The sequence below is a fragment of the Aquarana catesbeiana genome, linkage group LG01 (genome assembly GCF_042186555.1).
Source record: "Aquarana catesbeiana isolate 2022-GZ linkage group LG01, ASM4218655v1, whole genome shotgun sequence".
NCBI classification, from domain to species: domain Eukaryota; kingdom Metazoa; phylum Chordata; class Amphibia; order Anura; family Ranidae; genus Aquarana; species Aquarana catesbeiana.
This window is the reverse complement of record NC_133324.1, coordinates 979,275,075-979,301,479: the sequence shown is the minus strand read 5'-3', so window position 1 is coordinate 979,301,479 and position 26,405 is coordinate 979,275,075.

Here is a 26,405-nt window from a genome sequence, read left to right as displayed (position 1 = left end):
TTACAGAGTATTGCAGAGTATTGCGTGGTATTGCAGAGTATTGCGGGGTATTGCAGAGTATTGCAGGGTATTGCAGAGTATTGCAGAGTATGGCAGGGTATCACATAGTATTGCAGGATATTGCAGGGTTTTGCAGAGTATTGCAGAGTATGGCAGGGTATTTCAGAGTACTGCATGGTATGGCAGGGTATTGCAGAGTATTGCAGAGTATTGTGGGGTATTGCAGAATATTGTGGGGTATTGCAGGGTATTGTAAAGTATTGTGGGGTATTGCAGGGTATTTCAGAGTATTGCAGGGTATTGCAGAGCATTGTGGGGTATTGAAGGGTATTGCGGGGTATTGCAGAGTATGGCAGGGTATTGCAGAGTATTTCAGAGAATGGCAGAGTATTGCAGAGTATTGCAGAGTATTGCAGGGTATTGCAGAGTATTGCTGGGTATTGCAGGGTATTGCTGGGTATTGCAGGGTATTGCTGGGTATTGCAGGGTATTGCTGGGTATTGCAGAGTATTACGGGGTATAGCAGAGTATTGCAGAGTATGGCAGGGTATCGCAGAGTATTGCAGAGCATTGCAGGATATTGCTGGGTACTGCAGAGTATTGCGGGGTATTGCAGAGTTTTGCAGATTATTTAAGAGTATTGCACAGTATTGCAGAGTATTGCGGGGTATTGCTGGGTATTACAGAGTATTGCGGGGTATTGCAGAGTATTGCGGGGTATTGCAGGGTATTGCAGTGTATTGCAGGGTATTGGTGGGTATTGCAGAGTATTGCTGGGTATTGCAGAGTATTGCGGAGTATTGCAGAGTATTGCAGAGTATTGCAAGGTATTGCAGAGTATTGCGGGGTATTGCAGTGTATTGCAGATTATTGTGGGGTATTGCTGGGTATTGCAGAGTATTGCTGGGTATTGCAGAGTATTGCGGGGTATTGCTGGGTTTTGCAGAGTATTGCAGGGTATTGCAGAGTATTGCAGAGTATTGCAGAGTATTACGGGGTATAGCAGAGTATTGCAGAGTATGGCAGGGTATCGCAGAGTATTGCAGAGCATTGCGGGATATTGCTGGGTCCTGCAGAGTATTGCGGGGTATTGCAGAGTTTTGCAGATTATTTAAGAGTATTGCACGGTATTGCAAAGTATTGCGGGGTATTGCTGGGTATTACAGAGTATTGTGGGGTATTGCAGAGTATTGCAGTGTATTGCAGGGTATTGCAGAGTATTGCTGGGTATTGGTGGGTATTGCAGAGTATTGCAAGGTATTGCAGAGTATTGCGGGGTATTGCAGTGTATTGCAGATTATTGTGGGGTATTGCTGGGTATTGCAGAGTATTGCTGGGTATTGCAGAGCATTGCAGAGTATTGCGGGGTATTGCAGAGTATTGCAGAGTATTGCAGGGTATTGCTGGGTTTTGCAGAGTATTGCAGGGTATTGCAGAGTATTGCGGGGTATTGCAGGGTATTGCGGGATATTGTAGAGTATTGCAGAGTATTGTGAGTTATTGCAGGGTATTGCAGGTTATTGCAGAGTATTGCAGTGTATTGTAGAGTATTGCGGGGTATTGCAGTGTATTGCAGAGTTTTGCAGAAAATTGCATTGTATTTCAGAGTATTGTGTGGTATTGCAGAGTATTGCAGAGTTTTGCAGGGTATTGCTGGGTATTGCAGAGTATTGTGTGGTATTGCAGCATATTGTGGGGTACTGCAGAGTATTGCAGGGTATTGCAGAGTATTGCAGAGTATTTTGGGGTATTGCAGGGTATTGCAGAGTATTGCGGCATATTGCAGAGTATTTCAGGGTATTGCCAAGTATTGTGAGGTATTACAGAGTATTGCAGGGTATTGCTAGGTATTGCAGAGTATTGCAGGGTATTGCAGAGCATTGCAGGGTATTGCAGGGTATTGCAGAGTATTGCAGAGTATTTTGGGGTATTGCAGGGTATTGCAGAGTATTGCAGAATATTGCAGAGGATTGCCGCGTATTGCAGAGTATTTCAGGGTATTGCCAAGTATTGCGAGGTATTGCAGAGTATTGCAGGGTATTGCTGGGTATTGCAGAGTATTGCATGGTATTGCAGAGTATTGCAGAGTATTGCAGGGTATTGCTGGGTATTGCAGAGTATTGCTGGGTATTGCAGAGTATTGCAGGATATTGCAGAGTATTGCTGGGTATTGCAGATTATTGCTGGGTATTGTATTGTATTGCAGAGTATTGCGGGGAATTGCAGAGTATTGCAGGGTATTGCAGGGTATTTCAGGGTATTGCAGGGTATTGCGGGGTGTTGCAGAGTATTGCAGAGTATTGCTGAGTATTGCAGAGTATTGCAGGGTAATGCAGAGTATTGCAGAGTATTACGGGGTATTGCTGGGTTTTGCAGAGTATTGCGGGGTATTGCAGGGTATTGCGGGATATTGCAGAGTATTGCAGAGTATTGTGGGGTATTGCAGGGTATTGCGGGATATCGCAGAGTATTGCAGAGTATTGTGGGGTATTGCAGGGTATTGCGGGATATTGTAGAGTATTGCAGAGTATTGCGGGGTATTGTAGAGTATTGTGGGATATTGTAGAGTATTGCAGAGTATTGTGGGTTATTGCAGGGTATTGCAGGGTATTGCAGAGTATTGCGGGGTATTGCAGTGTATTGCAGAATTTTGCAGAAATTGCATTGTATTTCAGAGTATTGCGTGGTATTGCAGAGTATTGTAGAGTTTTGCAGGGTATTGCTGGGTATTGCAGAGTATTGTGTGGTATTGCAGAGTATTGCGGGGTACTGCAGAGTATTGCAGGGTACTGCAGAGTATTGCAGAGAATTTTGGGGTATTGCAGGGTATTTCAGGGTATTGCAGAGTATTGCGGTGTATTGCAGAGTATTTCACGGTATTGCCAAGTATTGCGAGGTATTGCAGAGTATTGCAGGGTATTGCTGGGTATTGCAGAGTAGTGCGGGGTATTGCAGGGTATTGCAGAGTATTTGGGGGTATTGCAGGGTATTGCAGAATATCGCAGGGTATTGCAGAGTATTGCGGCATACTACAGAGTATTTCAGGGTATTGCCAAGTATTGCGAGGTATTGCAGTGTATTGCAGGGTATTGCTGGGTATTGCAGAGTATTGCGGGGTATTGTTGGGTATTGCAGGGTATTGCTGGGTATTGCAGAGTATTGCTGGGTATTGCAGAGTATTGCGGGGGTATTGCAGAGTATTAAGGGGTATTGCAGAGTATTGCAGGGTATTGCAGAGTATTGCAGGGTATTGCATAGTATTGCTGGGTATTGCAGAGTATTGCGGGGTATTGCTGGGTATTGCAGAGTTTCATGGGGTATTGGTGGGTATTGCAGAGTATTGCAGAGTATTTTGGGGTATTGCAGGGTATTGCAGAATATTGCAGAGGATTGCGGCGTATTGAAGAGTATTTCAGGGTATTGCCAAGTATTGCGAGGTATTGCTGGGTATTGCGGGGTATTGCTGGGTATTGCAGAGTATTGCGGGGTATTGCGGGGTATTGCAGAGTATTGCAGAGTATTGCAGGGTAATGCAGAGTATTGCAGAGTATTGCGGGGTATTGCTGGGTTTTGCAGAGTATTTCAGAGTATTGCAGGGTATTGCAGGGTATTGCGGGATATTGCAGAGTATTGCAGAGTGTTGTGGTGTATTGCAGGGTATTGTGGGATATTGCAGAGTATTGCAGAGTATTGCGGGGTATTGCAGGGTATTGCGGGATATTGTAGAGTATTGCAGAGTATTGTGTGTTATTGCAGGGTATTGCAGGGTATTGCAGGGTATTGCAGGGTATTGCAGTGTATTGCAGAATTTTGCAGAAAATTGCATTGTATTTCAGAGTATTGTGTGGTATTGCAGAGTATTGCAGAGTTTTGCAGGGTATTGCTGGGTACTGCAGAGTATTGCGGGGTACTGCAGAGTATTGCAGGGTATTGCAGGGTACTGCAGAGTATTGCGGGGTATTGCAGAGTATTGCAGGGTATTGCTGGGTATTGCAGAGTATTGCGGGGTATTGCAGGGTATTGCAGAGTATTGCAGAGTATTTGGGGGTATTGCAGGATATTGCAGAATATTGCAGGGTATTGCAGAGTATTGCGCCATACTGCAGAGTATTTCAGGGTATTGCCAAGTATTGCGAGGTATTGCAGAGTATTAAGGGGTATTGCAGGGTATTGCAGAGTATTGTGGGGTATTGCAGAGTATTGCAGGGTATTGCTGGGTATTGCTGGGTATTGCAGAGTATTGCAGGATATTGCAGAGTATTGCTGGGTATTGCAGAGTATTGTGGGGGTATTGCAGAGTATTAAGGGGTATTGCAGTGTATTGCAGAGTATTGCAGGGTATTGCAGAGTATTTTAGGGTATTGCATAGTAATGCGGGGTTTTGCTGGGTATTGCAGAGTATTGTGGGGTATTGCAGAGTATTGCAGAGTTTCATGGGGTATTGGTGGGTATTGCAGAGTATTGCAGGGTATTGCAGAGTATTGCAGAGTATTGCGGGGTATTGCAGAGTATTGCAGAGTATTGCAGGGTATTGCAGAGTATTGCGGGGTATTGCTGGGTATTGCAGAGTATTGCGGGGTATTGCAGAGTATTGCAGAGTATTGCGGGGTATTGCAGAGTATTGCAGATTATTGTGGGGTATTGCTGGGTATTGCGGGGTATTGCAGAGTATTGCGGGGTATTGCAGGGTATTGCAGAGTATTGCGGGGTATTGCAGGGTATTACGGGATATTGTAGAGTATTGCAGAGTATTGTGGGTTATTGCAGGGTATTGCAGGTTATTGCAGAGTATTTCAGAGTATTGCGGGGTATTGCAGTGTATTGCAGAGTTTTGCAGAAAATTGCATTGCATTTCAGAGTATTGCGTGGTATTGCAGAGTATTGCAGAGTTTTGCAGGGTATTGCTGGGTATTGCAGAGTATTTTGGGGTATTTTGGGGTATTGCAGGGTATTGCAGAGTATTGCGGGGTACTGCAGAGTATTGCAGGGTATTGCAGAGTATTTTGGGGTATTTTGGGGTATTGCAGGGTATTGCAGAGTATTGCGGCATATTGCAGAGTATTTCAGGGTTTTCCCAAGTATTGCGAGGTATTGCTGGGTATTGCATGGTATTGCTGGGTATTGCAGAGTATTGTGGGGTATTGCAGAGTATTTCAGGGTCTTGCAGGGTATTGCAGGGTATTGCAGAGTATTGCAGAGTATTTTGGGGTATTGCAGGGTATTGCGGCATATTGCAGAGTATTTCAGGGTATTGCCAAGTATTGCGAGGTATTGCAGAGTATTGCAGGGTATTGCTGGGTATTGTAGAGTATTGCGGGGTATTGCAAAGTATTGCAGGGTATTGCTGGGTATTGCGGGGAATTGCAGAGTATTGCGGGGAATTGCAGAGTATTGCAGGGTATTGCAGGGTAATGTAGAGTATTGCAGGGTATTGCGGGATATTGTAGAGTATTGCAGAGTATTGTGCGTTATTGCAGGGTATTGCAGGGTATTGCAGAGTATTGCAGGGTATTGCAGAGTATTGCGGGGTATTGCAGGATATTGCGGGATATTGCAGAGTATTGCAGAGTATTGCAGGGTATTGCAGGGTATTGCGGGATATTGTAGAGTATTGCAGAGTATTGTGGGTTATTGCAGGTGTATTGCAGGGTATTGCAAAGTATTGCAGGGTATTGCAGAGTTTTGTGGGGTATTGCAGAGTATTGCAGAGTTTTGCAGGGTATTGCTGGGTATTGCAGAATATTGTGTGGTATTGCAGAGTATTGCGGGGTACTGCAGAGTATTGCATGGTATTGCAGAGTATTGCAGAGTATTTTGGGGTATTGCAGGGTATTGCAGGGTATTGCAGAGTATTGCGGCATATTGCAGAGTATTTCAGGGTATTGCCAAGTATTGCGAGGTATTGCAGAGTATTGCAGGGTATTGCTGGGTATTGCAGAGTATTGCAGGGTATTGCAGAGTATTGCAGGGTATTGCAGGGTATTGCTGGGTATTGCAGAGTATTGCAGAGTATTTTGGGGTATTGCAGAGTATTGCAGAGTATTGCAGCATATTGCAGAGTATTTCAGGGTATTGCCAAGTATTGCAAGGCATTGCAGGGTATTGCGGGGTATTGCAGAGTATTGCGGGGTATTGCAGGGTATTGCTGGGTATTGCAGAGTATTGCAGGATATTGCAGAGTATTGCTGAGTATTGCAGAGTATTGCGGGATTATTGCAGAGTATTAAGGGGTATTGCAGGGTATTGCATAGTATTGCGGGGTATTGCTGGGTATTGCAGAGTATTGTGGGGTATTGCAGAGTATTGCAGAGTTTCATGGGGTATTGGTGGGTATTGCAGAGTATTGCAGGGTATTGCATTGTATTGCTGGGTATTGCAGAGTATTGCGGGGTATTGCAGAGTATTGCAGAGTATTGCAGGGTATTGCATAGTATTGCAGGGTATTGCTGGGTATTGCAGAGTATTGTGGGGAATTGCAGAGTATTGCAGAGTTTCATGGGGTATTGGTGGGTATTGCAGAGTATTGCAGGGTATTGCAGTGTATTGCTGGGTATTGCAGAGTATTGCGGGGTATTGCAGAGTATTGCAGAGTATTGCGGGGTATTGCAGAGTATTGCAGATAATTGTGGGGTATTGCTGGGTATTGCAGAGTATTGCTGGGTATTACGGGGTATTGCAGAGTATTGCGGGGTATTGCAGGGTATTGCAGAGTATTGCGGGGTATTGCAGGGTATTACGGGATAGTGTAGAGTATTGCAGAGTATTGTGGGTTATTGCAGGGTATTGCAGGTTATTGCAGAGTATTGCAGGGTATTTCAGAGTATTGCGGGGTATTGCAGTGTATTGCAGAGTTTTGCAGAAAATTGCATTGTATTTCAGAGTATTGCGTGGTATTGCAGAGTATTGCAGAGTTTTGCAGGGTATTGCTGGGTATTGCAGAGTATTGCGGGGTACTGCAGAGTATTGCAGGGTATTGCAGAGTATTTTGGGGTATTTTGGGGTATTGCAGGGTATTGCAGAGTATTGCGGCATATTGCAGAGTATTTCAGGGTTTTCCCAAGTATTGCGAGGTATTGCTGGGTATTGCAGGGTATTGCTGGGTATTGCAGAGTATTGTGGGGTATTGCAGAGTATTTCAGGGTCTTGCAGGGTATTGCAGGGTATTGCAGAGTATTGCAGAGTATTTTGGGGTATTGCAGGGTATTGCGGCATATTGCAGAGTATTTCAGGGTATTGCCAAGTATTGCAGGGTATTTCTGGGTATTGTAGAGTATTGCGGGGTATTGCAAAGTATTGCAGGGTATTGCAGGGTATTGCAGAGTATTGCAGGATATTGCAGAGTATTGCGGGGAATTGCAGAGTATTGCAGGGAATTGCAGAGTATTGCAGGCTATTGCAGGGTAATGCAGAGTATTGCAGGGTATTGCGGGATATTGTAGAGTATTGCAGAGTATTGTGCATTATTGCAGGGTATTGCAGGGTATTGCAGAGTATTGCAGGGTATTGCAGAGTATTGCGGGGTATTGCAGGATATTGCGGGATATTGCAGAGTATTGCAGAGTATTGCAGAGTATTGCAGAGTATTGCAGAGTATTGCAGGGTATTGCAGGGTATTGCGGGATATTGTAGAGTATTGCAGAGTATGACGGGGTATTACTGGGTATTGCAGGGTTTTGCACATTAGTTCTCACATATTTTGCATCTTTTTGTCTATTCTCACTTTCACTAGTGCTGCACACCATGAAAGTTTTTCATTTCTTAGATAATAGAACTCTGGACATAGATCTATTTTTTTTCCAAACAGGAAACTAATCAGGTTGGAGATATTGAGAATGGTTTCAGAAAGGTAGGCCACCTAATGGAGAAAAAAATTAATGCATGGTGGGACATGGTAACACATGAAAAGTACATTAAAGATAAAATAGTACCCAGGAGACTCCACTGGGATGTACCCATAAATTATGGCTTAGTAGATAAAGAATCTACAGACAAATGGTTCCATTTCTTCAATGGTAAAGGCCTAAAGCTACTCGAGTTCCTTAGAAAAAGAAAACAAAAAAAGATTAGACTTTTGAATAAAACCATTGAAGAAATCAAGGCTACTCTGGAGCCTTCTAAAGAACTACCAGAATTTATTGCATTATCAAAACAACTAAACCATGATATGGAACAAAAGAATAAAGAACCAGCTGCACGAAAAAGAAAAAAATATCGGAGAGATATAAAAGATTTTAATGATGACCTTGTTTTTAATTGGCAGAATAAAATTGAAGAGACAATCATCAATTCCAACAATAGTACCCCTGTAAAAGAAGTAAAGATGATTGAGAATTTAAATGAAAGAAAAATTGAGGGGACTCTGCCAGGAAACAGGACCCAAGGGATTGATAACACCTATAATACCTCCCATCAAAAACAGAGGTGGAAAGGTAACAACTGGAAAAAACCCTTCTGGAGGAATAATGGATATACCAACAATTATCAAGGCAGACCCTACCATCAGTCCCCTCGTGATAGAAGATCGCCCCATCCCATCTGGAAGGACTATGGGAATAATGGAGAAAGAAACAACTACTATCCAGATAGAACTAGAAGAGAAGAAAGATCATTCAGAGATGACAGATATTTCCAATATGATGATAGAAGAGGAAGGTCTCCCCCATACAATGATCATTATACTGTCCCTACACAAAATAGATTTGAACAGCTATGAAGATATGATGATGGAGGGAGATCTCCCTGGCATCCGAAGCATCAACCTGACAGATATGAACGAGAAAGAACACCTCATCGTTTTTTAGAACAACGTCATCAGGATTCCCCGAGATGCCAATATCGAGAAGATCCTCTACGGAGACATGACAGACATACCCCAAACCCCAGTCCGGACAGAAGAACAAGAAGAAGGGAGGACAAGAAACAGGAAGGACAGAGGGACCAAGACAGGGGGGAATATCAAAGAAATACCCCAAGAAGATCTGTAGAAAAAAGGAAAGGAAAAAACGAAAAACGAGAAGAGGATGCCGAGCAGGAATCAAAAAACAAAAGGAAAAGAGAACACTAGGTGAAGGTATCATTAATATCAGTGGGGTGGAAATAACACAAGAAAAAAACAAAGTGTTGGATAAGGGATTAAAATTCACCCCAAAGAAGAATCTTAATAAATTTAATGCATATGTGGATATTAATAAATTCATCAGGAGTCTTAACATAAAAAAAATATATGCTCAGCAACCCAGGAGAAAGAAGAAGTGCAAATATATCTGAAAACAATGGGATTTTATTTAGTAATTTGTGGAACAAATCTCTTTTTAATCCACCTACTGGGAAGGATGGACATATAGAAGTTTTAAAAAAATGATTTTAAGAGACTTACAAGATTTAAAAATAAAAAACATATGTGATTCAAGAAGTATAAAAAGTGGGATAAAAAAATTAGAAGCAAGAAAAGACATTGTAATAAGACAAGCGGATAAGGGAGGAGCCATAGTTATCCAATCCAAAGTCGACTATAATGAAGAACTTAATCGACAATTAAATGATATTGGAACGTACCAGCTATTACCAAGTAATCCAACGATAAGATACAAAAAAGAATTGGTTAAGGTGGTACAGAAAGGATTTGACAAAGGCCTCCTGAATAAAAAAGAAGCCACATATCTACAGCCGAAAACCTGTAAGGTACCTGTGATCTATACGCTACCAAAGATCCATAAAGATAAGTGCAAACCCCCAGGGAAGCCCATAGTGAATGGGATCAACTCGGTGGGGGCACGAATTGGAGAATATATAGACTGTTTTTTACAACCAGTAGTGAAGACCACGAGATCTTACTTGAGACATACTAAACATCTCATCCAACTCCTTAATGACGTCACCCTGGGTGATGGCCCTATATATCTGGCAACCGCCGATGTCTCATCCCTGTATACAATCATCAATCACGATGAAGCTGTACAAGCAACGAATTGGGCTCTAAGAAATCTGAGCAATCTGAAATGCAAACAAAGGAGATTTATATTAGATTGTCTAAGATATAGCCTAGACTCTAACTATTTCTGGCATAATAACAACTACTACATTCAAATCTGTGGAATTGCGATGGGCGCGAAGTACGTGCCTAGTGTCGCTAATCTAAACATGTCAGAATGGGAGGAGGAAACACTTTACAATAATCTACCACACCAACTGACATTTTTTAAACGTTTTATAGATGATATTTTTATAATCTGGAGTGGAAATGGAGAAAGCCTCATTGATTTTTGTTTTAATCTGAACACTAATAATAAAAATATTAAATTAACCTGGGAAATCGGTGATGAGAAAATCCATTTTTTAGATCTCCTAATAAAGAAAGAAGGAACAAAGTTATCCACCCAGACTTATTTTAAATCTGTAGACAGGAACAGCTTTCTGCCTCTGGATAGTTGTCACCACTCGGTGTGGTTAGATAACATACCAAAAGGGCAACTAGTTAGATTAAGGCGAAACTGTACCAAGAAAGAGACATTCCTTGAACAAGCAAAAATGATCGGGGAGAGGTTTGTCCAGAAGGGTTACGATGCGAAGTTTATTGAAGAGAAAATAAATGACGTTGCACTACTTGATAGAGGAAAACTAATACAAGGTGGGGAGAAAACTTCAACCCAACAAGATAATGTACCTATTATTATGGATTATAATATCCAACATAAACAAATTGAAAAGATTATCAGAAGACACTGGGACATTATTAAAACAGATCGCCATTTAGGTACCATTCTGTCGAATCAACCGAAATTCGTATATAGAAGAGCCCCCACTTTAAGGGATCGCTTGGCAAAAAATGTTTTAGACCCCCCCAAGAAAGAAAAAATTCTCCTTCTTTGAAGGTAAGGGGTTTTATCTGTGCAAAAATTGCTACACCTGCAGGCATACGAAAGAAGATAAAAAGAAGAAAATAAGTTTTACTTCAACTGTAACGTCAAAAAATTATTTAATAGAAGACTTTATTTCATGTCGAAGCGACGGGGTGTTCTACCTACTGGAGTGCCCCTGCCATATTCAATATATTGGTAGGACAAAGAGAGCACTATGGATGAGATTAAAAGAACATGTATGGAACATCAAAAAAAGCTTTGATAAGCATAGTCTATCAAAACACTAGAGCATCATAATAGCGACCCTTCATCACTGAAAGTCTGCGGTATAGAAAAGTATAAACCCCATTGCAGGGGCGACAATAAAATCATTAAGATTAGTCAAGCAGAATCAAGATGGATCCAGGAATTATGCACTTTATCGCCTCTAGGACACAACGTAGAATATGACTTGAATTGTTTTATTTTTAATTCTTAAATATTGTGCCAACTGGTTATTTGAGGCTTAGTATACCATTGTGTTTTAAATACCCCTAATAAGAATTCTATGTTGGTTAGCTGGTGTGTATTATTAGTCGGATTGGGTTTGTCTCCCTTTTTATGTAGAATTGGATTATATTATATTATTTTAGATGTTACTAATCTGTTCGAGAAACACCTAGATTCATCTCTGTTTCCCCTGGACACTGGGCAACCATATGGGTAGTCCATTAGGTGCCAGCAGAGATTCCAGGAGTTTGAATAGTAAGTACTCTCTGATACACCATTGGAGAGGCTCCAAGATAGATATATATTATATTTTTTCCTTTCCTTAGATACATTTTACTCAGTAGTTGCTTTATCCTTATGCACCACTAGATGGCATAGGTTTTGTGAGATTTGTCTCGTTTTAAATATTAATACTATTTCTTTCAACATATTTCATATATTTTTTATATTTTTTATTTTGGGCCCATTTGGTGCCAGCAGAGAGTCGAGAAGTTGGAATATTAAGTACTCTCTGTTATATCATGGGACGGTGTTTTCATTTTTTCCTTGGATAGATCCTGTTTAATAGGTGTGTGTGATTCTTACTCACCACTAGATGGCGTAGGTGTTGTGACATTTGTCTCGTCATTCTAAACACTGGCATCTCATGTTTTTAATATATTTTATACATTTCACTTTGACGATACATCCTTAAGAGATGATTTGAATTGATCTAGTTTTTATGCTATATTTGACTTGAAAAAATCCACATCTAGCATTGTTTATTGCCTAGTATGCACAGGGATCGTCTGTTAGTGTTTGTTTAGGGCTGTTGCTATGAAAACGGCTATTATATATACTGATGACCAGGCACCGGACTCCTCATCCCTTTGAAAAAGTCACGTGGTGTGACGCAACACGTCAGGGTAGGAGGAGCCAGGTGCCATTGCTTCCGGGTACGGCCGAACCCGGAAGCTTTCTGTTTGATACTGTCTGCTGCTTTTTTCTTATGTAAGTTGCTACTTTTGTTTAATAAATTTTTTATTCGAAATACTACACCATGGAGGTTAATTCTTCTTTTCTACCTTCATCCGGGGATTACCATTGTGAGCGATGGTGAGAGTCGCAGCTAACCATATCCATTGACATCCACCCGAGAATCAAGACTATTCTAGAAGACCCATCCTCTGCACAGAGCATCATCCACCTGAGTGTTTTCACTTGACTTGGCCCATTGGAGGCTGCTACTTCAGGTGAGAGGCTGGGGGAAACAACCGTCACGCACCGGAACAGAATCGGATGCATTTATCACAAGACACTTGCCATCATTATATCTGCACTCTTTTAATAGAAGATCCCCCTTGCAGACATTGCTGTTACATTAGGAGTTGCACTGTATTGGAATTATCCCATATTTTTTTTAACTTTATTGCACTATTGTCACTTTGTTAATGTTTTTTATTGCTTAAATGGTCTATGTGAGACCTCAAGTTGCATTTTCAGTCACATGTATGCACCTTGCGGTTATTTTTGCACACTTTGTCACTTTTATATCTATATCATAGCAGTCGCACTAGGAGCTGCAGTCACATGAGGAGCTACATTTTGTGCACTATTTAATCTACTGCGCACTTGACACTTTATTTGTTTTATGTGTATTAGTTTAGAAGAAATTGAATATATGAATAAGTATCACAATATATGATATTTTGATGTATTATTTTTATTTGGATTCATGCCGATCAGTCACAGTCCATATATTGTGATAGACTTTATGTTGTGATCACGGGACTTTGTCCAGTGCACTTGATTTATTTGCCCTAATTATACATGCACATTGCACTTTTATGATTAGGATTCATTGTTTAGCACTTTATGATCATCTTAGTTCACAGATTTGAAGTTGGTACACAAGGATAGGATAGCGCCACATACATATTTTTATTTGATTTATTCTCTGCCATCGGTATTGCAGAGTATTGCAGGGTATTGCAGGTTATTGCAGAGTATTGCGGGGTATTGCGGGGTATTGCAGGGTATTGCAGACTATTGCGGGGTATTGCAGAGTATTGCAGGGTATTGCGGGGTATTGCAGAGTATTGCTGGGTATTGCAGAGTATTGCGGGGTATTGCAGAGTATTGCAGGGTATTGCTGGGTATTGCAGAGTATTGCGGGGTATTGCAGAGTATTGCAGAGTTTCATGGGGTATTGGTGGGTATTGCAGAGTATTGCAGGGTATTGCAGAGTATTGCAGGGTATTGCAGAATATTGTGGGGTATTGCAGAGTATTGCGGGGTATTGCAGAGTATTGTGGGTTATTGCTGGGTATTGCAGAGTATTGCGGGGTATTTCAGAGTATTGCGGGGTATTGCAGAGTATTGCTGGGTATTGTAGAGTATTGGCGGGTATTGCAGAGTATTGCAGTGTATGACAGGGTATTGCTGGGTATTGCAGATTATTGCAGAGTATTGCAGGGTATTGCAGAGTATTGCAGGGTATAGCAGAGTATTGCAGAGTATGGCAGGGTATTGCATAGTATTGCAGGGTATTGAAGGGCATTGCGGGGTATTACAGAGTATGGCAGGGTATTGCAGAGTATTTCAGAGTATGGCAGGGTATTGCAGAGTATTTCAGAGTATGGCAGGGTATTGCAGAGAATGGCAGAGTATGGCAGAGTATTGCAGAGTATTGCAGGGTATTGCAGGGTATTGCAGAGTATTGCAGGGTATTGCAGAGTATTGCAGAGTATTGCGGGGTATTGCAGAGTATTGCAGGGTATTGCAGAGTATTGTGGGGTATTGCAAAGTATTGCAGGGTATTGCAAAGTATTGTGGGGTATTGCAGGGTATTTCAGAGTATTGCAGGGTATTGCAGAATATTGCACAGTATTGCAGGGTATTGCAGAGCATTGCGGGGTATTGCAGAGTATTGCGGGGTATTGCTGGGTATTGCAGAGTATTGTGGGGTATTGCAGAGTATTGTGGGGTATTGTAGATTATTGGTGGGTATTGTAGAGTATTGCGGGGTATTGCAGAGTATTGCAGTGTATGACGGGGTATTACTGGGTATTGCAGAGTATTGCGGGGTATTGCAGAGTATTGCAGGGTATTGCAGAGAATTTCAGAGTTTCATGGGCTATTGGTGGGTATTGCAGGGTATTACAGAGTATTGCTGGGTATTGCAGAGTATTGCTGGGTATTTCAGAGTATTGCAGAGTATTGCTGATTATTGCAGTGTGTTGCAGGGTATTGCAGGGTATTGCAGAGTATTAAGGGATATTGCAGAGTATTGCAGTGTATTGCGGGGTATTGCAGAGTATTGCAGGGTACTGCAGAGTATTGCGGGGTATTGCAGAGTATTGCAGAGTATTGCGGGGTTTTTCTGGGTATTGCAGAGTATTGCGGGGTATTTCAGAGTATTGCAGGGTATTGCAGGCTTTTGCAGAGTATTGCAGAGTTTCGTGGGGTATTGGTGGGTATTGCAGAGTATTGCAGGGTATTGCAGTGTATTGTGGGGTATTGCAGAGTATTAAGGGGTATTGCAGAGTATTGCAGAGTATTGCTGGGCATTGCAGAGTATTGCAGAGTATTGTGGGATATTGCTGGGTATTGCAGAGTATTGCTGGGTATTGCAGAGTATTGCGGGGTATTGCAGAGTATTGCAGAGTTTCATGGGGCATTGTTGGGTATTGCAGAGCATTGCAGGGTACTGCAGGGTATTGCAGAGTATTGCAGGGTATTGCAGAGTATTGCAGAGTATTTCACAGTATTGTGGGGTATTGTGGGGTATTGCAGAGTATTGCTGGGTATTGCAGAGTATTGCGGGTATTGCTGGGCATTGCAGATTATTGCGGGGTATTGCAGAGTATTGCAGAGTATTGCAGAGTATTGTGGGTTATTGCTGGGTATTGCAGAGTATAGCGGGGTATTGCTGGGTATTGCAGTGTATTGCGGGGTATTGCAGAGTATTGCGGGGTATTGCAGATTATTGCTGGGTATTGTAGAGTAGTGCGGGGAATTGCAGAGTATGATGGGGTATTACTAGGTATTGCAGAGTATTGCAGAGTATTGCAGGGTATTGCAGAGTATTGCATAGTATTAAGGGGTATTGCAGAGTATTGCAGGGTATTGCAGAGTATTGCTGGGTATTGCAGAGTATTGTGGGGTATTGCAGAGTATTGCAGAGTATTGCGGTGTATTGCGGGGTATTGCAGAGTATTGCGGGGTATTGCAGATTATTGCTGGGTATTGTAGAGTAGTGCGGGGAATTGCAGAGTATGATGGGGTATTACTAGGTATTGCAGAGTATTGCAGAGTATTGCAGGGTATTGCAGAGTATTGCATAGTATTAAGGGGTATTGCAGAGTATTGCAGGGTATTGCAGAGTATTGCTGGGTATTGCAGAGTATTGTGGGGTATTGCAGAGTATTGCGGTGTATTGCGGGGTATTGCAGAGTATTGCGGGGTATTGCAGATTATTGCAGAGTATTGTAGAGTAGTGCGGGGAATTGCAGAGTATGACGGGGTATTACTAGGTATTGCAGAGTATTGTGGGGTATTGCAGAGTATTGCAGAGTATTGCAGAGTTTCACGGGCTATTGGTGGGTATTGCAGAGTATTGCAGGGTATTGCAGAGTTTTGCTGGGTATTGCAGAGTATTGCAGGGTATTGCTGGGTATTGCAGAGTATTGCAGAGTATTGCTGGTTATTGCAGGGTATTGCAGGGTATTGCAGAGTATTGCAGAGTATTGCAGGGTATTGCAGGGTATTGCATAGTATTAAGGGGTATCACAGAGTATTGCTGGGTATTGCAGAGTATTGCTGGGTATTTCAGAGTATTGCAGAGTATTTCTGATTATTGCAGTGTGTTGCAGGGTATTGAAGGGTATTGCAGAGTATTAAGGGATATTGCAGAGTATTGCAGGGTATTGTGGGGTATTGCAGAGTATTAAGGGATATTGCAGAGTATTGCAGGGTACTGCAGAGTATTGCTGGGTTTTTCTGGGTTTTGCTGAGTATTGCGGTGTATTTCAGAATATTGCAGGGTATTGCAGGCTTTTGCAGAGTATTGCAGAGTTTCGTGGGGTATTGGTGGGTATTGCAGAGTATTGCAGGGTATTGCAGTGTATTGTGGGGTATTGCAGAGTATTAAGGGGTATTGCAGAGTATTGCAGAGTATTGCTGGGCATTGCAGAGTATTGCAGAGTATTGTGGGATATTGCTGGGTATTGCAGAGTATTGCTGGGTATTGCAGAGTATTGCGGGGTATTGCAGAGTATTGCAGAGTTTCATGGAGCATTGTTGGGTATTGCAGAGTATTGCAGGGTATTGCAGAGTATTGCAGAGTATTTCACAGTATTGTGGGGTATTGCGGGGTATTGCAGAGTATTAATGGGTATTGCAGAGTATTGCAGAGTATTGCAGGGTATTGCAGAGTATTGCTGGGTATTGCAGAGTATTGTTGGGTATTGCAGAGTATTGCGGGTATTGCAGAATATTGCAGAGTATTGCGGGGTATTGCTGGGCATTGCAGAGTATTGCGGGGTATTGCAGAGTATTGCAGAGTATTGTGGGTTATTGCTGGGTATTGCAGAGCATAGCGGGGTATTGCAGAGTATTGCGGGGTATTGCTGGGTATTGCAGTGTATTGCGGGGTATTGCAGAGTATTGCAGGGTATTGCAGATTATTGCTGGGTATTGTAGAGTAGTGCGGGGAATTGCAGAGTATGATGGGGTATTACTAGGTATTGCAGAGTATTGTGGGGTATTGCAGAGTATTGCAGAGTATTGCAGGGTATTGCAGAGTATTGCAGAGTTTCACGGGCTATTGGTGGGTATTGCAGAGTATTGCAGGGTATTGCAGAGTATTGCTGGGTATTGCAGAGTATTGCAGAGTATTGCTGGGTATTGCAGAGTATTGCTGGTTATTGCAGTGTATTGCAGGGTATTGCAGGGTATTGCAGAGTATTGCAGAGTATTGCTGGGTATTGCAGAGTATTGTGGGGTATTGCAGAGTATTGCAGAGTATTGCGGTGTATTGCTGGGTATCGCAGAGTATTGCAGGGTATTGCAGAGTATTGCAGAGTTTCACGGGCTATTGGTGGGTATTGCAGAGTATTGCAGGGTATTGCAGAGTATTGCTGGGTATTGCAGAGTATTGCAGGGTATTGCAGAGTATTGCAGGGTATTGCAGAGTATTGCTGGGTATTGCAGAGTATTGCGGGGTATTGCAGAGTATTGCGGGGTATTGCAGGTTATTGCAGAGTATTGTAGAGTAGTGCGGGGAATTGCAGAGTATGACAGGGTATTACTAGGTATTGCAGAGTATTGCAGGGTATTGCAGAGTATTGCAGGGTATTGCAGAGTATTGCTGGGTATTGCAGAGTATTGCAGAGTATTGCAGAGTATTGCTGGGTATTGCAGAGTATTGCTGGTTATTGCAGTGTATTGCAGGGTATTGCAGGGTATTGCAGAGTATTGCAGAGTATTGCTGGGTATTGCAGAGTATTGTGGGGTATTGCAGAGTATTGCAGAGTATTGCGGTGTATTGCTGGGTATCGCAGAGTATTGCAGGGTATTGCAGAGTATTGCAGAGTTTCACGGGCTATTGGTGGGTATTGCAGAGTATTGCAGGGTATTGCAGAGTATTGCAGGGTATTGCTGGGTATTGTAGAGTATTGCGGGGTATTGCAAAGTATTGCAGGGTATTGCTGGGTATTGCGGGGAATTGCAGAGTATTGCGGGGAATTGCAGAGTATTGCAGGGTATTGCAGGGTAATGTAGAGTATTGCAGGGTATTGCGGGATATTGTAGAGTATTGCAGAGTATTGTGCGTTATTGCAGGGTATTGCAGGGTATTGCAGAGTATTGCAGGGTATTGCAGAGTATTGCGGGGTATTGCAGGATATTGCGGGATATTGCAGAGTATTGCAGAGTATTGCAGGGTATTGCAGGGTATTGCGGGATATTGTAGAGTATTGCAGAGTATTGTGGGTTATTGCAGGTGTATTGCAGGGTATTGCAAAGTATTGCAGGGTATTGCAGAGTTTTGTGGGGTATTGCAGAGTATTGCAGAGTTTTGCAGGGTATTGCTGGGTATTGCAGAATATTGTGTGGTATTGCAGAGTATTGCGGGGTACTGCAGAGTATTGCATGGTATTGCAGAGTATTGCAGAGTATTTTGGGGTATTGCAGGGTATTGCAGGGTATTGCAGAGTATTGCGGCATATTGCAGAGTATTTCAGGGTATTGCCAAGTATTGCGAGGTATTGCAGAGTATTGCAGGGTATTGCTGGGTATTGCAGAGTATTGCAGGGTATTGCAGAGTATTGCAGGGTATTGCAGGGTATTGCTGGGTATTGCAGAGTATTGCAGAGTATTTTGGGGTATTGCAGAGTATTGCAGAGTATTGCAGCATATTGCAGAGTATTTCAGGGTATTGCCAAGTATTGCAAGGCATTGCAGGGTATTGCGGGGTATTGCAGAGTATTGCGGGGTATTGCAGGGTATTGCTGGGTATTGCAGAGTATTGCAGGATATTGCAGAGTATTGCTGAGTATTGCAGAGTATTGCGGGATTATTGCAGAGTATTAAGGGGTATTGCAGGGTATTGCATAGTATTGCGGGGTATTGCTGGGTATTGCAGAGTATTGTGGGGTATTGCAGAGTATTGCAGAGTTTCATGGGGTATTGGTGGGTATTGCAGAGTATTGCAGGGTATTGCATTGTATTGCTGGGTATTGCAGAGTATTGCGGGGTATTGCAGAGTATTGCAGAGTATTGCAGGGTATTGCATAGTATTGCAGGGTATTGCTGGGTATTGCAGAGTATTGTGGGGAATTGCAGAGTATTGCAGAGTTTCATGGGGTATTGGTGGGTATTGCAGAGTATTGCAGGGTATTGCAGTGTATTGCTGGGTATTGCAGAGTATTGCGGGGTATTGCAGAGTATTGCAGAGTATTGCGGGGTATTGCAGAGTATTGCAGATAATTGTGGGGTATTGCTGGGTATTGCAGAGTATTGCTGGGTATTACGGGGTATTGCAGAGTATTGCGGGGTATTGCAGGGTATTGCAGAGTATTGCGGGGTATTGCAGGGTATTACGGGATAGTGTAGAGTATTGCAGAGTATTGTGGGTTATTGCAGGGTATTGCAGGTTATTGCAGAGTATTGCAGGGTATTTCAGAGTATTGCGGGGTATTGCAGTGTATTGCAGAGTTTTGCAGAAAATTGCATTGTATTTCAGAGTATTGCGTGGTATTGCAGAGTATTGCAGAGTTTTGCAGGGTATTGCTGGGTATTGCAGAGTATTGCGGGGTACTGCAGAGTATTGCAGGGTATTGCAGAGTATTTTGGGGTATTTTGGGGTATTGCAGGGTATTGCAGAGTATTGCGGCATATTGCAGAGTATTTCAGGGTTTTCCCAAGTATTGCGAGGTATTGCTGGGTATTGCAGGGTATTGCTGGGTATTGCAGAGTATTGTGGGGTATTGCAGAGTATTTCAGGGTCTTGCAGGGTATTGCAGGGTATTGCAGAGTATTGCAGAGTATTTTGGGGTATTGCAGGGTATTGCGGCATATTGCAGAGTATTTCAGGGTATTGCCAAGTATTGCAGGGTATTTCTGGGTATTGTAGAGTATTGCGGGGTATTGCAAAGTATTGCAGGGTATTGCAGGGTATTGCAGAGTATTGCAGGATATTGCAGAGTATTGCGGGGAATTGCAGAGTATTGCAGGGAATTGCAGAGTATTGCAGGCTATTGCAGGGTAATGCAGAGTATTGCAGGGTATTGCGGGATATTGTAGAGTATTGCAGAGTATTGTGCATTATTGCAGGGTATTGCAGGGTATTGCAGAGTATTGCAGGGTATTGCAGAGTATTGCGGGGTATTGCAGGATATTGCGGGATATTGCAGAGTATTGCAGAGTATTGCAGAGTATTGCAGAGTATTGCAGGGTATTGCAGGGTATTGCAGGGTATTGCGGGATATTGTAGAGTATTGCAGAGTATGACGGGGTATTACTGGGTATTGCAGGGTTTTGCACATTAGTTCTCACATATTTTGCATCTTTTTGTCTATTCTCACTTTCACTAGTGCTGCACACCATGAAAGTTTTTCATTTCTTAGATAATAGAACTCTGGACATAGATCTATTTTTTTTCCAAACAGGAAACTAATCAGGTTGGAGATATTGAGAATGGTTTCAGAAAGGTAGGCCACCTAATGGAGAAAAAAATTAATGCATGGTGGGACATGGTAACACATGAAAAGTACATTAAAGATAAAATAGTACCCAGGAGACTCCACTGGGATGTACCCATAAATTATGGCTTAGTAGATAAAGAATCTACAGACAAATGGTTCCATTTCTTCAATGGTAAAGGCCTAAAGCTACTCGAGTTCCTTAGAAAAAGAAAACAAAAAAAGATTAGACTTTTGAATAAAACCATTGAAGAAATCAAGGCTACTCTGGAGCCTTCTAAAGAACTACCAGAATTTATTGCATTATCAAAACAACTAAACCATGATATGGAACAAAAGAATAAAGAACCAGCTGCACGAAAAAGAAAAAAATATCGGAGAGATATAAAAGATTTTAATGATGACCTTGTTTTTAATTGGCAGAATAAAATTGAAGAGACAATCATCAATTCCAACAATAGTACCCCTGTAAAAGAAGTAAAGATGATTGAGAATTTAAATGAAAGAAAAATTGAGGGGACTCTGCCAGGAAACAGGACCCAAGGGATTGATAACACCTATAATACCTCCCATCAAAAACAGAGGTGGAAAGGTAACAACTGGAAAAAACCCTTCTGGAGGAATAATGGATATACCAACAATTATCAAGGCAGACCCTACCATCAGTCCCCTCGTGATAGAAGATCGCCCCATCCCATCTGGAAGGACTATGGGAATAATGGAGAAAGAAACAACTACTATCCAGATAGAACTAGAAGAGAAGAAAGATCATTCAGAGATGACAGATATTTCCAATATGATGATAGAAGAGGAAGGTCTCCCCCATACAATGATCATTATACTGTCCCTACACAAAATAGATTTGAACAGCTATGAAGATATGATGATGGAGGGAGATCTCCCTGGCATCCGAAGCATCAACCTGACAGATATGAATGAGAAAGAACACCTCATCGTTTTTTAGAACAACGTCATCAGGATTCCCCGAGATGCCAATATCGAGAAGATCCTCTACGGAGACATGACAGACATACCCCAAACCCCAGTCCGGACAGAAGAACAAGAAGAAGGGAGGACAAGAAACAGGAAGGACAGAGGGACCAAGACAGGGGGGAATATCAAAGAAATACCCCAAGAAGATCTGTAGAAAAAAGGAAAGGAAAAAACGAAAAACGAGAAGAGGATGCCGAGCAGGAATCAAAAAACAAAAGGAAAAGAGAACACTAGGTGAAGGTATCATTAATATCAGTGGGGTGGAAATAACACAAGAAAAAAACAAAGTGTTGGATAAGGGATTAAAATTCACCCCAAAGAAGAATCTTAATAAATTTAATGCATATGTGGATATTAATAAATTCATCAGGAGTCTTAACATAAAAAAAATATATGCTCAGCAACCCAGGAGAAAGAAGAAGTGCAAATATATCTGAAAACAATGGGATTTTATTTAGTAATTTGTGGAACAAATCTCTTTTTAATCCACCTACTGGGAAGGATGGACATATAGAAGTTTTAAAAAAATGATTTTAAGAGACTTACAAGATTTAAAAATAAAAAACATATGTGATTCAAGAAGTATAAAAAGTGGGATAAAAAAATTAGAAGCAAGAAAAGACATTGTAATAAGACAAGCGGATAAGGGAGGAGCCATAGTTATCCAATCCAAAGTCGACTATAATGAAGAACTTAATCGACAATTAAATGATATTGGAACGTACCAGCTATTACCAAGTAATCCAACGATAAGATACAAAAAAGAATTGGTTAAGGTGGTACAGAAAGGATTTGACAAAGGCCTCCTGAATAAAAAAGAAGCCACATATCTACAGCCGAAAACCTGTAAGGTACCTGTGATCTATACGCTACCAAAGATCCATAAAGATAAGTGCAAACCCCCAGGGAAGCCCATAGTGAATGGGATCAACTCGGTGGGGGCACGAATTGGAGAATATATAGACTGTTTTTTACAACCAGTAGTGAAGACCACGAGATCTTACTTGAGACATACTAAACATCTCATCCAACTCCTTAATGACGTCACCCTGGGTGATGGCCCTATATATCTGGCAACCGCCGATGTCTCATCCCTGTATACAATCATCAATCACGATGAAGCTGTACAAGCAACGAATTGGGCTCTAAGAAATCTGAGCAATCTGAAATGCAAACAAAGGAGATTTATATTAGATTGTCTAAGATATAGCCTAGACTCTAACTATTTCTGGCATAATAACAACTACTACATTCAAATCTGTGGAATTGCGATGGGCGCGAAGTACGTGCCTAGTGTCGCTAATCTAAACATGTCAGAATGGGAGGAGGAAACACTTTACAATAATCTACCACACCAACTGACATTTTTTAAACGTTTTATAGATGATATTTTTATAATCTGGAGTGGAAATGGAGAAAGCCTCATTGATTTTTGTTTTAATCTGAACACTAATAATAAAAATATTAAATTAACCTGGGAAATCGGTGATGAGAAAATCCATTTTTTAGATCTCCTAATAAAGAAAGAAGGAACAAAGTTATCCACCCAGACTTATTTTAAATCTGTAGACAGGAACAGCTTTCTGCCTCTGGATAGTTGTCACCACTCGGTGTGGTTAGATAACATACCAAAAGGGCAACTAGTTAGATTAAGGCGAAACTGTACCAAGAAAGAGACATTCCTTGAACAAGCAAAAATGATCGGGGAGAGGTTTGTCCAGAAGGGTTACGATGCGAAGTTTATTGAAGAGAAAATAAATGACGTTGCACTACTTGATAGAGGAAAACTAATACAAGGTGGGGAGAAAACTTCAACCCAACAAGATAATGTACCTATTATTATGGATTATAATATCCAACATAAACAAATTGAAAAGATTATCAGAAGACACTGGGACATTATTAAAACAGATCGCCATTTAGGTACCATTCTGTCGAATCAACCGAAATTCGTATATAGAAGAGCCCCCACTTTAAGGGATCGCTTGGCAAAAAATGTTTTAGACCCCCCCAAGAAAGAAAAAATTCTCCTTCTTTGAAGGTAAGGGGTTTTATCTGTGCAAAAATTGCTACACCTGCAGGCATACGAAAGAAGATAAAAAGAAGAAAATAAGTTTTACTTCAACTGTAACGTCAAAAAATTATTTAATAGAAGACTTTATTTCATGTCGAAGCGACGGGGTGTTCTACCTACTGGAGTGCCCCTGCCATATTCAATATATTGGTAGGACAAAGAGAGCACTATGGATGAGATTAAAAGAACATGTATGGAACATCAAAAAAAGCTTTGATAAGCATAGTCTATCAAAACACTAGAGCATCATAATAGCGACCCTTCATCACTGAAAGTCTGCGGTATAGAAAAGTATAAACCCCATTGCAGGGGCGACAATAAAATCATTAAGATTAGTCAAGCAGAATCAAGATGGATCCAGGAATTATGCACTTTATCGCCTCTAGGACACAACGTAGAATATGACTTGAATTGTTTTATTTTTAATTCTTAAATATTGTGCCAACTGGTTATTTGAGGCTTAGTATACCATTGTGTTTTAAATACCCCTAATAAGAATTCTATGTTGGTTAGCTGGTGTGTATTATTAGTCGGATTGGGTTTGTCTCCCTTTTTATGTAGAATTGGATTATATTATATTATTTTAGATGTTACTAATCTGTTCGAGAAACACCTAGATTCATCTCTGTTTCCCCTGGACACTGGGCAACCATATGGGTAGTCCATTAGGTGCCAGCAGAGATTCCAGGAGTTTGAATAGTAAGTACTCTCTGATACACCATTGGAGAGGCTCCAAGATAGATATATATTATATTTTTTCCTTTCCTTAGATACATTTTACTCAGTAGTTGCTTTATCCTTATGCACCACTAGATGGCGTAGGTTTTGTGAGATTTGTCTCGTTTTAAATATTAATACTATTTCTTTCAACATATTTCATATATTTTTTATATTTTTTATTTTGGGCCCATTTGGTGCCAGCAGAGAGTCGAGAAGTTGGAATATTAAGTACTCTCTGTTATATCATGGGACGGTGTTTTCATTTTTTCCTTGGATAGATCCTGTTTAATAGGTGTGTGTGATTCTTACTCACCACTAGATGGCGTAGGTGTTGTGACATTTGTCTCGTCATTCTAAACACTGGCATCTCATGTTTTTAATATATTTTATACATTTCACTTTGACGATACATCCTTAAGAGATGATTTGAATTGATCTAGTTTTTATGCTATATTTGACTTGAAAAAATCCACATCTAGCATTGTTTATTGCCTAGTATGCACAGGGATCGTCTGTTAGTGTTTGTTTAGGGCTGTTGCTATGAAAACGGCTATTATATATACTGATGACCAGGCACCGGACTCCTCATCCCTTTGAAAAAGTCACGTGGTGTGACGCAACACGTCAGGGTAGGAGGAGCCAGGTGCCATTGCTTCCGGGTACGGCCGAACCCGGAAGCTTTCTGTTTGATACTGTCTGCTGCTTTTTTCTTATGTAAGTTGCTACTTTTGTTTAATAAATTTTTTATTCGAAATACTACACCATGGAGGTTAATTCTTCTTTTCTACCTTCATCCGGGGATTACCATTGTGAGCGATGGTGAGAGTCGCAGCTAACCATATCCATTGACATCCACCCGAGAATCAAGACTATTCTAGAAGACCCATCCTCTGCACAGAGCATCATCCACCTGAGTGTTTTCACTTGACTTGGCCCATTGGAGGCTGCTACTTCAGGTGAGAGGCTGGGGGAAACAACCGTCACGCACCGGAACAGAATCGGATGCATTTATCACAAGACACTTGCCATCATTATATCTGCACTCTTTTAATAGAAGATCCCCCTTGCAGACATTGCTGTTACATTAGGAGTTGCACTGTATTGGAATTATCCCATATTTTTTTTAACTTTATTGCACTATTGTCACTTTGTTAATGTTTTTTATTGCTTAAATGGTCTATGTGAGACCTCAAGTTGCATTTTCAGTCACATGTATGCACCTTGCGGTTATTTTTGCACACTTTGTCACTTTTATATCTATATCATAGCAGTCGCACTAGGAGCTGCAGTCACATGAGGAGCTACATTTTGTGCACTATTTAATCTACTGCGCACTTGACACTTTATTTGTTTTATGTGTATTAGTTTAGAAGAAATTGAATATATGAATAAGTATCACAATATATGATATTTTGATGTATTATTTTTATTTGGATTCATGCCGATCAGTCACAGTCCATATATTGTGATAGACTTTATGTTGTGATCACGGGACTTTGTCCAGTGCACTTGATTTATTTGCCCTAATTATACATGCACATTGCACTTTTATGATTAGGATTCATTGTTTAGCACTTTATGATCATCTTAGTTCACAGATTTGAAGTTGGTACACAAGGATAGGATAGCGCCACATACATATTTTTATTTGATTTATTCTCTGCCATCGGTATTGCAGAGTATTGCAGGGTATTGCAGGTTATTGCAGAGTATTGCGGGGTATTGCGGGGTATTGCAGGGTATTGCAGACTATTGCGGGGTATTGCAGAGTATTGCAGGGTATTGCGGGGTATTGCAGAGTATTGCTGGGTATTGCAGAGTATTGCGGGGTATTGCAGAGTATTGCAGGGTATTGCTGGGTATTGCAGAGTATTGCGGGGTATTGCAGAGTATTGCAGAGTTTCATGGGGTATTGGTGGGTATTGCAGAGTATTGCAGGGTATTGCAGAGTATTGCAGGGTATTGCAGAATATTGTGGGGTATTGCAGAGTATTGCGGGGTATTGCAGAGTATTGTGGGTTATTGCTGGGTATTGCAGAGTATTGCGGGGTATTTCAGAGTATTGCGGGGTATTGCAGAGTATTGCTG